The sequence below is a fragment of the Olea europaea genome, chromosome 21, assembly GCF_002742605.1.
Source record: "Olea europaea var. sylvestris chromosome 21, O_europaea_v1, whole genome shotgun sequence".
NCBI classification, from domain to species: Eukaryota; Viridiplantae; Streptophyta; class Magnoliopsida; order Lamiales; family Oleaceae; genus Olea; species Olea europaea.
In genome coordinates, this window is record NC_036257.1 from 13059826 (window position 1) to 13074441 (window position 14616).

Sequence of the window (14616 nt, forward strand, 5' to 3'; positions counted from 1 at the left end):
CGTCTACGACTCTAGTTGTGTCTGTAAGCGCCTTTCTTTCCTTTTCTTTTTTTCCCCCCGATTGTTGTTCTGTGTTCTTAGTTAATTTTGTCATCTTTGTTCACACTTCACATTAACTGATAAACATATAGTTCATTTATTTATTTATTATTTATGATTATGAGTTATAATTTATAGATCTTGATTTATGTTTTAAAAATAATGCTTGTGGTATACCAAGGTGTCCAAAATGGACACCTAGCACCTCGATAAAGGACACAGTTTTGTACCCCAAGCATAACCGATGTTTTAAGAGTTATGATTGAGAAATGAGAATTGTGAATGTGTTTTATGATAAATTATTTATGAGTTATGATTTATGATTTATTTTTGTTCAGTGATTTTGGAACTTATGTTTATGAAATTAGGATAAGTGGAAAAAAAAAAGAGAGACAATTTAGTGCATTTACATAAAAATTGAAGAATTTTTAATATTATTTAATTAAATATTAATTAATGAATCTTCTATTACGATCTTTAATTGTTGACGGTCAAAGTCAAAGGTCAACGGTCCGCCCTAACTGACCTCGGATCCTAGATCTGTCCCTGATTGAGGAGATGTGGATTCGATAAAATATGTGGTTATAATTAATTATTGATTTAGATTTTAATCAATTTTCAACTACACCAAAGGGCAGTTTCATTGAATTGAGGTCTCTATCATTTTGCATTTTTAACATGGGTTTTCATTTTTTTACTTAAATTTGTAATCTCACCAACCTCTCATATTTCAAACAAGAAACTTTAGTTTTTTCTAGAGCTGCAAAATATTTTAGCATTCCACAACCTAGCGAGAACAAAATTGGAAAACACAGATGACAATGTGAATAATATAGAAAGATGCTAGAAAAATTGCAAATAAGTCAGTTGAGTGGAAAGACACCATAATTGGTAACACAGTCAACAATATCAAGATACAGTCAAAGACAAAGGATTATAAATCAGTCCCACTTCCTTTTTCTTAATTTCTTGACTGCCAAATACACCCCTTATTTACCAGATGAAAATTTTACCCATTAAATTTACCGGAGATTAGTGAGAATATAAATGCATATTGGATTAGTGAGTATTGCTGTGCATGGCAGAAACAAGTACGAAAACCGTGCAAAAAGATTTATGACGTAAGCAAACATAGATTAGAAAGGTTACTTGGAGCCCTGGTAGTATTCTTGAACCTATTCACAAACTGACCAAAGCTGACAAAAATTTGAGAAATGCTTGGCAAACTGTTTAGAATTATTGCAAAAATTTACTCTCCTACCTGGAGTGGGGTAGGGGGTGTAGGTTGCTCCTACCTAAAGAAAAATTGCACTATTCATCTTCAATATTTTGGTCCCCTTGAACCTGCAAGTTGATCTTCGACTAAATTGGTAGCATCGTTAGCTCTTGTTTGGGCTCCATTAAAATCAAATTCTCAAAAAAAAAAAAAAAAAAAAAAAAAAAAAATTTTGGGATGTTATTTTTTTAAAAAGAATTTTGGGATCGTGATTTTTTAGAGAACGTGTGATTAAAAAAGAAAAAAAAAATTGGATTTAGGTTTAATATTATGTTATTGAAGAATGTGTTATTGAAAAGAAAAGAGAAAAATATATTTTGAATTAAATGGAGTCTATTAATGAAAATTGTCTTTTTTTTTCTTTTTTAAATTATTACACCCCAATAAAATTATGTTTCATTAAAAAGTTCTGGATATTGTTATAAATTAGGAGTAGGGTCTTGCTTTATAATGTTACATATTCGAATTATGTGACAATTTAACATAAATGCGAACAATTTCCATAGTGATGAATTGATTCTGCATTTATATTGAAAGAAAATTAGAAACTAACTTGAAGCAATATATTGAAAACTTATTGTTTAGTTTTCCCTATATACACAAGACACGATTCAGTGATTAGCAGTCAACGGAGTAACTTATGTTTTTTGAGAATTTGAAATTGTTTAGACAGTTCTTTATGGTGATATATACATACTTATATATATCCTGACACATTTGATAAATGTGTCATACTTTCTTCTCAGTATCTTAATTTGAACATTTTGATATTTTGCTTTCGATTAAACTATGATATTCACTTTTATTCTTCAAGATTAAACTTCTTTAATAACTTGTGCTTCAACGACAATAAAATAATTATAAAAAATCTTATACTCCCAATGCACCAAGATATTAATCAAGTTACAGCCGTCTCATACCAATCAAAACATTTTCAGAAAATTACTTAATCAGCTCTTACCAGTCAAAACATTTTCAAACAATTATCCGAGTTATTGATTTTTTCGAAAATCATGTCAAATGGCCCTAACTCTTTAATGCCTCAAGCTGTGAAGTTGAGTTCATTACTCGCACAAGATAAAGATATAGCATCTAACAATTCAGTGAAATTTAGTTAATGACATTGCTACATGTATACTAAGCTTTACATAATTAGTTACATAATGCCTTATGTCACTATATTATTTGTAAGTTTAAAACACAATCAACTTTTTCATCTAATATTTTTCCTTGACATCATTTTTTGTAATCTCTTATGTACCATTTGTATGTAAATCCAACCATTCTTGTACCAAATAAAAAATTTACCAGGTTTCAAATGAACTAGTTTTTCAATATAGAAAAGGTTCGTTCACTTATTTGCAACGTCAACCACAATATGAGCCGAATCAGAACTGATATCAATTGAAACTTCGAATAGAAAAACCTAATAAGATCAAGCTTAGACAAGAAACATGCCCAACAAGAAAACATCCCAATAAACAAAAACAAGAAGCTACTAAAACTAGACAACAGAAGCAAACGCAAAGAAACTGCTATTGGCACAATGCCATCAAATCTCACCATTTTGGTGTTTCTAAAAACAAGACTAGGGAATACATATAATAATTAGAAATTTGAGAATATGGCCGACTGTTGGGAATTTTACGTCAATTCCTTTTATTTCTATTTACTCATAGGATCTTTTGTTTTTCAAGAGAATATTAGCAAATAGGAAAAATAAAAAATATAATGCGCAAATTAAACGGGTCATCAAAGTTTTTCACTATATGAAAGGCTCACAATATTTCTCTCTCTAATCGACTCTTGAGCCACACCTAAAATAATGAAATACATCTACTATTTATAGAATCAATAATCAAGTAGAAAAGTTTAATTTAAACTCAACTAAAACTCCTTTTAACTCAATAGGGATTCCTTCATGTGAAAAACTCCAAAATCGATTGTAAATTGGAGACCAAATTCTGCAAGGATTCTACTCTGAACTTTAATTAGAAGTCTTCAATACAATAACTACATTTTATTATTTGCAATAGAAGTCCTCCAACTTTCATGCCCAACAAGAAAACATCCCAATAAACAAAAACAAGAAGCTACTAAAACTAGACAACAGAAGCAAACGCAAAGAAACTGCTATTGGCACAATGCCATCAAATCTCACCATTTTGGTGTTTCTAAAAACAAGACTAGGGAATACATATAATAATTAGAAATTTGAGAATATGGCCGACTGTTGGGAATTTTACGTCAATTCCTTTTATTTCTATTTACTCATAGGATCTTTTATTATTCAAGAGAATATTAGCAAATAGGAAAAATAAAGAATATAACCCACAAATTAAACGGGTCATCAAAGTTTTTCACTATATGAAAATTGTCACAACCATATTGAATTTCATTCACCAACATAATCCCCAAGTATTACAAAGAATAATAAACTCGAACTTTATCACATTCACATTTCTACCTTTTTTATGAAAACTCTCAAGATGCTAGGCTCACAATATTTCTCTCTCTAATCGACTCTTGGGCCACACCTAAAATAATGAAATACATCCACTATTTATAGAATCAATAATCAAGTAGAAAAGTTTAATTTAAACTCAAATAAAACTCCTTTTAACTCAATAGGGATTCCTTCATGTGAAAGACTCCAAAATCGATTGTCAATTGGAGACCAAATTCTGCAAGGATTCTACTCTGAACTTTAATTAGAAGTCTTCCATACAATAACTACATTTTATTGTTTGCAATAGAAGTCCTCCAACTTTTAACTTTTGAGGCAATTACCCAACAATCTCCACCTTGTCGAAAATGAGTTAAAATCTCATCATCTCTTCTACAACTTTTAATCACAATACTTTGAGAAAAACAGGTAAGCCTTTGGCATACTTTAACGGTCCTATACTCTACCATATGAGTATAACCACTCCGAATTATCCGCGAACTCCGAGCATTTCATTGGCTACATGTCGAAACAACCCTGCTAATAGTTATGGTGCAACTCTCCCACTGGCTTTCCTTGAGAGCTCATCAACCATCGACACCACAACACCACCACATACCTACACACTTTGCATCAAATGTCAGTCAATGCTATGTGTAGATACGCTGATCCACGCAAGTAAGAACACATTCTCTATCATGGCAACTAGCGACATGCCATGAGAATGTTCCCATCTTACTTTACAGCACCACATCCGCATCCTCCTCCGTCAAAAGAGACGCATTGTCCAATCCCAAGCAATTAGCCGATCCTGCTCTACCTTTTGGACAATTTCTCTTCACGTGGCCAGTTTGACCGCATTCCAACAAGTTGCTTTCTTCCTCATGGAGTTGCCTTTCTTTCTCTTTACAGTCACAAGCATCACATTGTCAGATGGAATATTCTGTCCCTATAATCTTCTTTCTTCTGAGATCAAGTTGCTTGTCATTTCTGCAAAATTCAGGATTTCTTTCCCATACGTCAAGATTAGCTAGATATGTTCATAGATAGATGGAAGAGACCAAATGAGTCGTAGTGCCTTATCCTCATCATCTATCTTCATTCTAATAGCCTCCAATTTTGAAACAATCCCGTTGAGAACACTCAGACGGTCTGAGATTTAATCGCCTCCATGCGCAATGAATGAAATTGCTCCATTAGGTACAATCGTTTTGAGAGGCTCTTCGTTTGATATAGTTCTTCTAGTTTTTCCCATAGTTCCTTTGTAGCAGAAATCCCATGAATATTTGTAAGAACGTTTTTAGCCAGACATAGAGATATCATGCTTGTAGCCTTCAAATTTAATTCTTTCCCATCCTCATCGCTCATATTGGATTCAGTTTCCTTGCCAGAACTTTTAGTTGGTTTTCCTTTCAAAGCGTTGTACAGTCCAACTTGAATTAATAAATCTCTAACTTGTACTTGCCATAAGCCAAAATTAATTCTCCCGTCAAATTTCTTCATGTCATTTTCAACTATGACATATTTTTCTATTGCTCCAATACTCTGAACCACCTGATGCTCTGATATCACTTGTTGGAAATTTTATGCCAATTTCTTTATTTCTATTTGTTCGTATGATCTTTTGTTGTTCAAGAGAATCCTAGCAAACATGAAAAATAAAGAATATAGCGCACAAAGTAAATGGACCGTTAAAACTTTTCACTATATGAAAATTGTTACAGCCATATAAAATTTCACTCACCAACCTATAAACTCGAGTTTTACCACACCCACTTTTCTACTCTTTGTATGAAAACTCTAAATATGCTAGACTCACAATATTTCTCTCTCTGATCAACTCTCAGGCCACACCTAAAGTAATGAAATACATCTACTATTTATATGATTAATAATCAATTAGAAGAATTTAATTTAAATTCAAACAAAACTCCTTTTAACTCAACAAGGATTCGTTCATGTGAAAGATTCCAAAATTGGCTGTAAATTGGAGACCAAATTCTGCATGGATTTTGCTTTCAGCTTTAATTAGAAGTTTTTCATACAATAACTACCTTTTCTTATTTACAATAGAAGTCCTCAAATTTTTGACTTTTGAGGCAATTACCCAACACCGACGACAATTTCGACTTTAACTCTCCCAACAAGTAGGTAGAAAATCTAGGGAGGCGAAGAGCTCACCTGGTGAGTTCTTAGGGTTGCTTCTGAGTTGGCCTTGCACCTTTTAAGTAAAGCATCCTGAGCCTTCTTGATGTTTTCATCCTTCCCAGCCCAAGCCTTGAGTGTGCTCTGCTGAAGAACCCGTACAAACGAGAAAGAGAGAGCTCATGGCTTCTTGGTCTTCAGTTTGGTCATGACATTACTGTCCACCAAACAAAAACACCACGACGGGAACTGCAGCAGGCATTGTACGTTAAAAGGCACGAAAGGTGTGCCTAGCAATCACTTTTGGTGCAACTTTGGCGGATTCATACCCGGGAGTAACCATGTTAGGTTTCAATAAAGTTCCCTTGAGGAGGACGTGGTGGTCATTCAGAGCCTTGTAGACAACAGCTAGAACATGCTCTGTCACATCAGCACACTAGTTAATGTCATGGGAACCATCAAAAAGGAAGACCATTTTCTTGGCATATGATTGCATAACGGGTTAAACCATTGGCATTTTCATTGATAACAAGCTGTGATGGTTCATTGGGACCAATCTTGAGTACAACTCTTCATTTAGCAAATCTAGCACCAGCATTATAATATTGCTGGCAGCGTTGGGCAATGCCATCGAGACCTTGAGTAGTGGTCTCACCATTGGTACCAGCAAGCTCAACAGTACCTTTGTCGACCTTAATTCCAGGGAGGACACCACCCTCTTTCAAGACATCGACGAAAAGTTTACCTGCAAGTTTTGTTTACGGTACATGATGTAATGATTTTTTATTTCAAGTTGGAGAAGTGTGAATCTCTGAGTGCTGTAAAATAGAAAATGCAAAAACATAAAAATCCAAATTGATGTCAAATTATAATGAAATTATAAAATGTACATCTCAGAACTACATACCTGATACCTTCAACAGTCTTTTGGTATAGAGTTTCCTCAAAAAGGATAACTCCACTCAGGTATTGAAGAACATTGAATTGAGTATTATTGTAGGGGCATCTCTAATGGTACACCAAATTGGTACTCTCAACTCTACAATGATAGAATAAAACACCATACCAATTTGATGTAATGAATGGTGTTGCACCAATTTGAAGTTTTTCATTATTCCCTTCACCTAATATTACAACAAATTTTAATTTCTATTATATCCTTTTATTATTTAATGATTTAACTTTAATTAAAATTTATTTTCATCAAGTAATAAATATTAAATATTTAATATATTAAAACAAAATTACTTGTTAAAACTCAAAAGTAACAAAGTTGATTATTAGAAATTACGAAAAATTTAGCACTAGAACAACAAAAGTATCTAAGAAGCAAGTAAAAATACTACACTAATTGTGATTTTTATTATATGATTTTTTTGTGTGCTTCAAATGTAATTATTATTATTATTATTATTGTATTAAGCATAATGCTTTTTTTATTAACAAATGCAATATTTTAGTTCATTAAATGCAATTTTAAATTTAATTTTTTATTAATAATATAATTTATATATATAAGTTTTGAAATAAATTAGTTTTTGACTAATAAATAATATGGAAATAAAGGAAATGCTATTCATTTGATGTAATATTTGGTATAACCATTGGCGATTACTCCTCAAATTGGTGATTTGGTGTAACTTTTACATCAAACTGGTGCAATTTTCACAACATTTCGAGGTGACATCTCCCGTGGTTACACTAGATGAAGATTATTACCTTTATTTTCTTATTATTCTCAACAGTTAATTTATTTCATAAATTTTAATTATGAATTATATTATTATTAAAGTTATTAAATTAAAAATGATATTTGATGTACTAAAATCTTTCGTTTATTAATAAATTTAAAAGAATTAATTTGAATACCATATTTAAAAAAAATGCACTGAACACACAAAAAAAGTTAATACCTCCGTCAAACAAAGATAAGCTTTGTTTCCCTTTTTATTTATCCCAAATTACATGCCACTTTCCTTCTTGAGATTATAATCAATATCTTAGGTTTCAAATATACCCTATTTATCAACAAATATGAACTACTATTATTTAATGTCAAGATATATAAGAAAAAAATGTAAATATAATTTACAGTTTAAATATATATATTAATTAAGTTTTCTTAATCTGTCAAAATATAAACAAGCCTATCTCTAAGGGGCAATGGGAGTACATATAATAAAAATCACAACTAGTTTTGTCATTTAATGATGTATTCTATTTTTAATTTTTAATTATGTTGTTCTAGTGCTAATTTCTTATTAAATTTTAATTATCAAATTTATAAATTTTGAGTTTTAATGAGAAATTTTAAGTCAATGTATTCCATATTTATTATTTATTACGTAATTAGAATTTACAAATAAATGTTAACTAAAGATAATAATTAAATTAAATTAATATAAATAAAGTTAAATCAAATGATAGAAAAAGGATATAGAAACGATTACAATTTGTTGTAATATAAAACAAAGGACAAATAGAAAATGATGAAAAACTTCAAAAATTACATCTAATGATTTGGTGTAACACTATCAATTGCACCAAATTGGTGTACCGATTTTAACACCAATTTGGCGTAGCATTGGAGACACACTTAAGCACTAATAAAAACAAGGATCTGAACCGACGAAAATTAAAAATAAGCAACTTAATAGATGATTTAGTAATAGCCAATTCGTTGCATAGAGAGATACATCCAACTATATAACTAATCCTTATGGACTCTAAAATTGATTAACACTTAAATCGTACTTCTTCTTAGATAAGAACTAGAACTTCATTTTCCGAATAATAATAAATTACACCCAAGAATGATTTCCAAATCTGATAAACATCAAACAAATCAAACAAAAAACAACAACGCAGCTTTAAAAATCAAATAAAAGTCGAACTTCACTTAAATGTGATAAAAGTAATAAAACAAAAAACCAAAAAAATATTACCAAAAAAAAAAAAAAAAAAAAAAATTTACCAGCGTACTTTCCCTTGACGTTACACACGATTACTCTAAAGCGAAGAAAAGTGAAGAAATAGAGAGAAAAATGTTAAGTGAAATGTAAGAAATACAAGTACAAAGGAAAGTGTTGATCTGGGTCACGGATTTTATAGTGTTGGGAAGCAAAATTGACCGTAGATATTATCGCCAAATCTCGACCCCTCCTCCAAGTAATCTGTCATTTATGTCAACTTTTATGCTTCATTCTTTTGCCCCTAGCAATGTTTGGTTTAGCTAATATAAGTCAAGAAGTAAGTTTTAAAAGACTTGTGAACGGTTTGATTGAGTTTATGCTTTTTCAGAAGAATTATTATTATTTATTTTTTTTCTTGATAGAGTCATGCCGAATCAACTTCCTTTAAAAATTTGATGACAACATGGCACCGTCAAATTTGTCATTATGATTCTTGACATGTTGAGGACTTTAGAGAAGGGTAATTATATTCTCACTACAATTTTTACTTTTTACATCACGTTTTAATTGTATTTAAGGTTCTTAATCTTCGCTCATTATATCACTTATATTTCTAATGATTTTTCATATCATTCTTATCCTCAAAATTTTCATTAATTAGCATTATTTGTATTTGATAACAGTTTTATATCTAAAAGTTCGTTAAAATGGCTTTAAAAAATTATTTTCACCATATTTTTAAAAAATAAATAAAAGTGCAAAAAAAATATTTATTTCCCTCATTCCTAAGCATAAAAATAAAATATTTTGATATAAACAATCATCAACAATGAGATGTACAAATTAATGGATGGTTGAAGATAAAAATTGAATGAAAAATGTTAAGGAAATAATTTCTACAATGAACAAAGATTGAAAAATTTAACTGTAATGAAAATGTGATATATCAAATAAAAATTGTGATGGTAATATGGACCCTTCAAAGAAATGGGGGCAAAGATTAGAAAATTTGCATCTTCCACCCGTTTACTTAATTATTTATTTTAAATATGAGTTAAATAAAAAACCTAAAAGTAAAATAAATTGATTAAAAACAGAGAAAAGGGGATAGATCATGAGCATTAAATTTTGTCATCCTACAAAGAAAATGTTGGCATACGATCAACTTAATCCTCATTGTTTTGATCATATCAAACAAGATTATTTTTATTTCTAACAAATTCTTTTTTGTGATGATAGTTCAATGTTCAAATCTATCATGTATTATCGGACTTCAAATGAAGATCAAAGTGAAAGCCATATTCAAGTCAAATTATTCGAGACGAAAAGCTTAAGAGATAAATGCCAAGAAAGATCAAGATCAAGAGCGGGAGAGACGACATCAATGAAAGATCAAGACGAGGCAAACTTGGAGCAAAGACTTGATTTTTTAAGCAAAATGTAAAGGTACTAATGCTTTGATATTTGGCAAAGAATATTTAAGCTCAAAATCTTGCTATGCATTAAAAACAATTTTTGTACACTAAAATAATTTGGATGCAATCTTTTTGATCAAACTTGAAAATTACTTTTAAAAATGATATATGGACTTTAAAGACATTTTTATTATGAAAATTTAGTTAAAAATATTCTCCAAATATCCACACACTTCAAAACTTTCAAATCAGAACAAACGAGGTCAAAACGTGAAAAAACCGCACTGCTGGGGCGATCTACCACCAGAGAGGTGGTCGACCAGACCGGTCGACCGTCCATGAGAGGCGATCGACTGGACTCCCTCCAACGATCAAGAATTTGACCGTTCTGACTTCTGATTTTTACTGTACAAATGACCATATTGGTCTTCCGGACAAGAGGCGGTCGACCGGACGAGTCATCTGCAAATTCAGATTTTTTAACGTTTTAGACTCTATAAATACCCCCAACCTCTTGCATTCATTATAATCACTTCCAAGAGCATTAAATTGAGATACATTCAAGTTTTAACTCTCTACTCTTTATTTATCTATATCAATTCATTCATTTTTGGAAAACTTTTGATTGAGTTTACTTTTGAAAATCATTTCATTTATCAAAGTTTTCTTCAAACCTAACACTTGAGCTTCACGTATTGCCATTCATTAAAGTGTTAGCATACTTCTTTCCATTGTACTCAACTTTGAATATATCTTTATTGTGGAAGATGATTCATTTCTTGTAAACCTTACTTTTGATTTAATTGTGGGTTGTGTTGAGGTCCCAGAAACCTCAACGTTGTAAAAGGCTCGGTGCTCCTTGTTTGTAAGTCATCGAAAGCTTTGTAGAAGGTTGGATTATATCATAAGTCAATCACATTTAGTGAAAAAGGCCTTGCTTGTGACAGAGAATTTGGTAACGGGGAACGTAGATCGTGATTGGATCAAACTTTCATAACACATTGTTTGCATTCTCTATCCCTTTCTCCTGTTATTTTTCAAATTTATCTTGCTTGCTCTTTATTTTATTTGCAAATTATTTTTATTAACACATATTATTGAAAAAGACTTAAATAACCAATTCACTCGCCCCCTCCCCCCCCTTCTTGGTTAGTCATTCTTAGGCTTTCAGAAAGCACTCCATTCTATTGAGAGTGGCAGCTGAATTCCATCGATTTTAGTGAAACTTCAAAATAAATCGTAGTTATTTAAAAGGGTAATTAATACAAAATGTTCTTATCTTTTAATATTATTGTGCAAAACGTCTTTACCTTTCATTTTTTGACATTTTCACTCTTATTTTCATCTTTCATTGTGGAAAAATATCATTTTCATTCAATAAAAAAATAAAATGAGAAATATACCCCCTATTTAAATAAAACAAAAAAAAAGAAAAAAATAAAAATTAAAGAATAAATTGCAATTATACTTCCAAATTTCTCTAAAAAACTGCAAATAAGCTCAAATAAATTATTAAAATGGTAATTAACACAAAACATCCGTACATTTCATTTTTTTAGCATTTTCACCCTTATTTTCACATTTCATTAGAAATCATCATTTTCTTAATTAAAAGTTGTAAAATGACGAATATACCCTTTTATTTAAATAAAACAAAAAATGAACAAATTGTTACTATACTCTAAGATCAATGTAGACTAAGCCACTGTTTGGTTTTCATTTTTTTAAAAAGTAACGTTATTTATCATAATGATGATGAAACAACCTATTATTCCCATTTTTTAAATTTTTTTTATTTAAAAATAGAAGAGTATATTTGTTATTTTACAACTTTTAATTGAGAAAATGGATATAAATGATGATTTCCGTAATGAAATGTGAAAATACCAAAAAGTGAAAGATAATGAAGTTTTGCACAATAATATCAAAAGGTAGAGACGTTTTGTGCTAATTACCCTTTCATAATTTATTTTGACTTATTTGTAGTTTCTTAAAATGTTTGGGAGTATAGTTGCAATTTATTCTTTAATTTTTCTTTTTTTTATTTATTTAGAAAGGAGGGTATATTTGTCATTTTATATTTTTGATTGAGAAATTGAATGAAATTACCTTTTCCGCAATAAAAGGTAAAAATGGATGTGAAAATGCCCCAAAAAAAATGAAATATAAGGATATTTTGCACAATAATATTAAAAAGTATAGACGTCTTGTGCTAACTACCCCTTATGCAAATTGCAATTAAGGTAAGATCTATAATTATTCCCAAATCTAAGTGTAAAAGTATAGCGAGGTTGGAGTAGGTTGGTTTAAATTTCGGAAAATTACATAAATCCAAGTACTTAAAGATCACTGTTCAAAAGTCTGGGTTGAAGTTTCGTTGTGCAGAAATCAGGTCCCTATATATTAAAACCTTAATTAATTTCATTTCATATTCCTCTCCCGCTCAAACACACCCTCGCCTCTCTCTCCTGTCTATACCATTCTGGCAATCATTTCTCGTTGTCGCCGCCCGTCGTCATCGCCGGCTAGGAGCTCGACGGCCAAATATCTCCACCTAATAATCCAAACTCCAATAATTTTTGCAGCGCCGTCGGGTGAAGAATCGCCACCGAGAAGATGTGATGCGCCATTACTTTTCAGACCGAAGATGGCAACCGATTTTGCAGAACGTTGAATGGTGATTTGTTGCAAGAATTGTGACCAATTGCGTTGCCGAACATTGAAAGGTAAAGGTCGCAGATGTTGATGGTGCTGGTGATGGACGATGTTGATGGTGGTGTGGTGGATTTAGGGTGGATTTGGCGGTAGTGGCGAGTCTGTGACGGGTTGGTGTGATCTGCTTATGATGGTATGTATGGTAGTGTTGCTGGCACTGTGTACGATACCTTTGGCAGTGTTGATGCTATGGTGGTGCGGTGGTGATGATGGTGGTATAATGTTGATGTTGTGGTGCTGACGATGGTGTGAGGGCGATGTTGGTGGCAAGTGACGGTGGTTTGTGACCAATTATTTGGTTATCCGTGACCAAACAATTTTATAACTTGTGATCTAAAAATAATTTGTGACCAAATCTGTGATGGATAAATAAGCTGTGACCTAAAAATTCGATAACTTATGACTTAAAGATAATGTAACCAACTAATTTGAAAATCTATGACCGACAAAAAAAATTGTAACTTATAATATTTTCGATCTGTGACCGATGAAAAAATTTGTGACCAATTAATTTCATAATATGTGACATTGTGACCTTTATGTACGTATCTGTGACCACGAATCGTATATATGTGATCTTAATATACTTGAGTAATAAAATATTATTAATTAATTAACAGAAACCTGATTTTTGCATTTTAGAACTTTGGGCCTGATATGTAAAGTAGTCATACTTAAAGCCTGGCTTATGATTTTTTCCCTTAAAATTTTTAAATTTCATTTTTTGAAGAGCCCACAGAAATCGTGAGAGATGGAACTTTTGCTAGAAAAAAGCGTGAAAAAAAAATGAAAAAAAGGAACCAAGAGTGACGCCTAAAACGGTGGCGCCTCCCGTTTGATGGGTCTATGCGTCTAGCCACCATCACTAGCGGTGGGATTTGGTGCTACAGCCACCCATTTCCATGGCTAGACTCCATTTGTCAAATTTATTAAAAAAAATAATAAGAAAATGTAATGTATCTAACGAACTATGAATAATATTTATAAATTGGTGATTGAAATTAACATTCGACTTTAATGAAATTCGCATCCAAACGGAGATAATGTTTCTTACATTAACCCATCAAAATAATAATATTATTCATCTAAAATTTATAAAATCATTTATCTATAAAGTCATGAGGCCTGTCACATTATCCAGTGAACTTTGTATGCACTTCTACACATTGAATTGTGCTTGAATTTGTATGTCCAATGATCCCCCCAATTTATTTATCTATTTATTTTTAAGACGGTAGAGGCTATGATTAAATTTAGGGTGATTTCAAGTGATTTTTGTAAGAGTAAAGTTGAGGGAATTTTTTTTTTTGATAGTTATGCACACGAGTATCTCTTTGTGAGATTATTAAATTGGAGATATGATGAGGTGACAAACAATAACTACTGCAAATATTAAGAATAAATAATCAAACACTTCTTTATTTTTATTGACAGAGGAAGTATTTATTTATTTATCTTATTTTTACGAGGAAAAAGAGTAAATTTCATGAATTTATACGTATACACACGCACGAAAGGACACAAACACCTTGTATTATCAAAAGCTCAAATATTTATTCAAAATATGTGTCAATTTTGAAACAAAAGTTCACCAACTTTATTGATTTTTCCAGTAGCGAATTCTTTTCACAGTATTCTTGATTCTCTTAACAATGGGGCAGATCCAAC